We start from the raw sequence: 4,940 nt of genomic DNA on the forward strand, positions 1-4,940 counted from the left end.
GCCGCTGGAACCGTAGGATCTCCCTCCCTGATGTGGGGACCCGCCACAGCGGCGGGCTTGCGCCGCTGTGGCGGCCTTTTTTAAATTTTCCCCACACACAATGCATCTTAGCCATGTTCTGCCCTTCGTCCAACCTCTGGTCCCTCCAGCACTGTTGACTTCATATATTCTTTTTGTTTTTGTAAAATCACTGAGTCCAGTTAGTGTCGTTCACGTGTATGGGTGAAAGGTCATCCACTGGATGACGGGCGAGCTTCTGATGACCACCTCCAAAGAGAAGTGACCTCCTTCCCTCAGCAACCATATACTGCTAATACCTGCTCCGCTAGAGGTGAGTCTCAGGGCCCCTGCTCTCTCTATGCTAGGATTTTGAGCTCTTTTGATCATCTGTAGGTCTTGTGGACAAGCACAGCTGCTATGAGTTCCTGAGTACAGCATCTGTGTCATGGCTAGAGCTCAGCACTCCACAGCCCTCCTTCCCATCCTCCAGTGCTTTCCTCCTCCTTCCAAGATGTTTCCTGACCCTGGAGGGGAGGGTGATGCCGATGTCTCATCCTGACATCTATCTGCCGCTTGTTCTCAGCACTTTGAAGAGAGTCTCTGCATTCACTACACATTGCGACAAGAGTTTTCTCCAGCTACAGTTGGAAACGGGGCACAGATCTACGGATATAAATATGAACATTTAAAATGCAGTTTGGCCACATGACCACTTAGCAAAACAACACCAGTAGGTTCTCCTATGACTTCCTGAGCATGGGCTTTCGTCATATTTACAATGTCAGGCATGAGTCCCTCCTGAAGAGTAGGCCTCAAGTCTAATCACAGTAGTGGTTGGTTAGCCCATAAACAGTCATGCCATGATGACACTGATAGTCACATCTTATAGGACAGAGTGATAGACTAGCATGCAGAATCCAGCACTGGGTAGGATCACTGATGCCTTTTCTTCCCCAGTAACCTACATAGCAACATCTAAAACCACGAGAGCTAGGGAACAGGGAGACAAACTTCCAGGTCAGTCCAAGAGTGACTTCTCTATATCCTGTAAAAAGTGTGTGGTGTGATATCTTCAGCAAGAGGATCAAATCCCACTGTACTCTGAAGCTAAGAAAGGCGCTTTGGCCTTCAGCGTTTCCTGAAGGTCTGAGCTTGTTTGCACACATGATGATACTCCCATGCTATTGTGTGATTCCACTCACATCTCACTTAGCTCGCTGATGCTTCTCAAAAATACAAACACAAAACCCAAACTTATTGGATGTTCTGGAGATGCATGTCTTTCTTGCATCCTGAAGGTGAGGTGACCTCAAGGCCATGGGGAAGGGAGTCTGCTGGAGACTCAGCTGGCAGGAGGAGGATTTATAGGGAGGACTCTCAGTGCATGAGTGGGTGGATGAGCAGTCAGGGAGTGGATGGGCACATGTGGGTGGGTGGGTAGATGGGTGGATAGATGCACTGGTGGATGAGTGGAGGGTATATTTGCATATGGTGGATAGTTGGAGAGATAGACACATGGGTGTGTTGGTGGGTGGGCGGCTGTATAGATCGTTGGGTGGATAAATGGGTAGGCGACTGAACAGGTGAGTAGTTAGGAGGATGGATGGATAGATATAGGGAGTCTAGGAAATGAACCAAGGCAGAGCGGAACAGGTCATCACAGGTCTCTGCACTCACCACCACCATGGCATCTAGGAAGCTTCTCTTTGGAAGCCTTTGTGCCTCCTGTTCCTGGAGCCCTGGGAGGATCCATCTTATGTGTGGGCCCACTGGCAGCCCAAGAAGATGCCCCTTGCCCAGGAAATCCCACCTTTCAGGGCTGTTACTTCATCCCAGCTGGAGTTTCCCCTTCCCCACTCAGTGCCTCTGGGCCTCACTCAGGCTGGGGAATCCCGGCATGCCAGGCTCTTTGAAGTGGGAGCCCCACTGGGCCTGCAGGCTCCCTGCCTTCAAAGGGGTTCAGAATGAGCTGCAGCCACATGGGGTGGTAAGTGATGGCAGGTGGGGGGCAGAGGATGGGCTCCCAGGATTCTCCCTTGAAGTCAGAGAGCCACAGAAGAGTATAGAGGCCTCTACCCTCACCCTTTCCCATGGCCTGATGGTCACTTTCTAGACCCAGCAAGCATCCAACATCCCAACCTTCCATTCACCAAAGCTCTGTTGGATGTTCTTGCTGAGGCAGGCTTGGGGCAGGGGCCAGGGGCTTCATCCCATTGGATTTCTGTCTTCACTCCCCATCCACAGCCCGATTTCAAGATTTGCTCACTGTCTCCCAAGAACTCAGCCCCATCACACGTTCCAGATGCACCTCAATCACAGTCTCCAAGAAAGCCAATCCACTGCCTCAGCACTGCCGGATCTTGAATCATGACAGCCTGGTCTCACATATCGGTGGCAGCTGGAGCAGGAGAAAAGCCTGCTGTCAGCTTCGATTTCCTCCTGCAAATGGTGAGGCCACCTTCAGAACACCTGGGAGAAGGGAAGGCGTGGTCTGTTGCTCTGTGGTGCCTCAGTGTCTTCCATGCACAGATAGCACCTCCCTTTCTGACATCATCTATAGCACAGCTTTTAAATCTATGAGTTGTGAACCATTAGTGGGTTTTGAAATCAATGTGGTAGGTCACGACCGGCACTTTTTATAAGAAAAGAAGTAGAATGTATGAAGTAAAAAGGGTCAGAGGGCACTTTGCAGAACAGGGAGGAGTATGGACGAAGAACTGTTTGCTCATGCACACTCTAACCCCACTGTGCTTCTTTCTGCACATGCCCAGTTGAGCAGGAGCATGTGGAAGCATCACTACAGACACCAATCTTTTCAAGTTTTCTAGAAATAAACTAGCCTTATATGCCCAACTAATGCTTAAAATTTAGCATACACCTCCAATAAGCTGTGGGAATGTTGTTCATCAATTCATTCCTTTGTTCATTTGCCATCATCTGTACAATCAACACATTCTACACTGGCAAAGGTAGGGAAAGCCAGAGTTAGTTGTTCTGTCTTTGTGGTTTCTTCTTTTTCTCTGTGTCTGTCTCTGTTTTCTCCCTTCCTCCTTCCTTCTTTCTCCCTCCCAGTCTCTCTTTTTCTTTTCTTCTTTTTTCTTGGCAGCATTTCTCTGTGTAACCCTGGCTGTCCTGGAACTCATTCTGTAGACCAAACTGGCCTCGAACTCTCAGATGTGCCTGTCTCTGCCTCCCCAGTGCTGGGATGAAAGGTGTGCACCACCACCTCCCTGAATATTTTTGTTTTTTAAAAGGCAAAGGAGGAAAGTTTTTTTTCCTCCTATTTTGCAAGCTGTGGAATCAAGACCCCAGAGCACACATGAACACCACATTGATATTTTTTTTCTAAACAATGATCAATCATCATACGTTTTTAGTTCTCAAGAGTAAATCACAACTGCCCAACTGGTTCCTAACCACAGATCTTGGTGAGACATGTACTTTCCTTTCTTTTTGTCCTGAAATCCTGAGGAAATAGCTGAGGCTTTATCCTAAACATCACTGAGTTCATGAAGATGGAGTAAAGAGGTTGTTGATCTTTGGTACAAGACACCCTGGCGCCAAGATCTCAGCACAAAGGAGATTGTTTCCTCCAGAGGGACAAAGGCAAGGAATAAGAGACAAAAACAGGAGTTAGAGGATGAGGGAGAAGGGGAAGGGAACAAGGAAGAGGGGAAGGGATATTTGTCCCAGAAGGACAAAGGACTATCTCTGGATAGAGAGGACACAGACATAGCTCATAGGCAAATGGCAGTTTATAAAGGCAAAATGGGAAACCCTGTGTTAGGATGAGGTGTTTAATTTTGATTAGGCATGTTAATTAGGTGAGCCAAAGGGGGCTTTTGATTGCTGGACCTTAATACTTGGATGGTTAGCCTCACGAGGAGGAAGTAGCTAAATTAGAAAATAGATCTTGGTAGCTAGCTTTAGGAATATATTCTAATGGGTTTTAATAAAGAAGAGGGAACAAGGGAAGAGCGGGGCCTGCCAGAGCCATGATTCTCATGCTTGGACTGGCTAGAGTCCCTTCAGGAAGTCTGGAGATTTTTGGTAGTGGAAGTACACTGTGACAGAGTCCTGTGTAGCTCAGGCTGGCCGTGAACTTGTTATGCAGCCAAGGATGACCTTAACCTATGACCTTCCTGCCTCTTGAGTCCCAAGAGCTGTGCTTCTGCCATGCCTGGCAAAGAATGAGAGATCAGTTTTATCCTATGGGCTGATTCAAGATTAAAAGGAAGCTTAACACGCGACACATCAAAGCCTCAGTTCTGAGTTGCTGGTGTCCACATCCGCCTGTTACATTATTTACTCTTGCATGGACACCATGTACTGTGCTGAAATCTCCAAGGTGGATGAAGAACGAGGGACAGATTTAAAAATAATGTCCCCAAGATGATGACCTGTGAGAACAGTGGGCTTGTCCCCACCAGAATTGGAGCCACACCTCCAGATTGGGAGATCAGAAGTCAGGAGGGCAGCCTACCTACCCTACATGGTCCCCAGACTGCCTTTTAGGTCCCCACCTACAGCCCTCACCATAGCAGAACCACAGAAGCCCCTTTAAACACAAGGCTCCTGGGACTGTGCCCAGAGTTCTCTAGCTGGGTTTGCATGGCGGTGGCACAGGGAAGCATCTGTGTGTGTAGCCCTGAGCCATCAGGGCTTTACTACCAACCCCTTGCTCTATCAGTCTGAGCACAGCAGCATGAGGCCATGCTCCTTTTGTCCTTGGACTAGAAGCAGCTTCTCCCAGAGCTCTGCTAACAAACTGGTGATGAGCAGAGGTAGCCTCCTGGCCGAGTGCCGTCCCCAGTGCCTCTAAAAGCTACTGTTTTCTGGAAATCTGTGTGACATTGATCTCACTGCCCTGCCACCTGGTCTGTGAACATCACTGCTGCAACAGTACTGTACATGCCTCTCTAGGGTTTGCGAGAAGACCC

Source organism: Grammomys surdaster, unplaced genomic scaffold (assembly GCF_004785775.1).
Source record: "Grammomys surdaster isolate TR1022 unplaced genomic scaffold, NIH_TR_1.0 242, whole genome shotgun sequence".
Lineage (NCBI taxonomy): Eukaryota > Metazoa > Chordata > Mammalia > Rodentia > Muridae > Grammomys > Grammomys surdaster.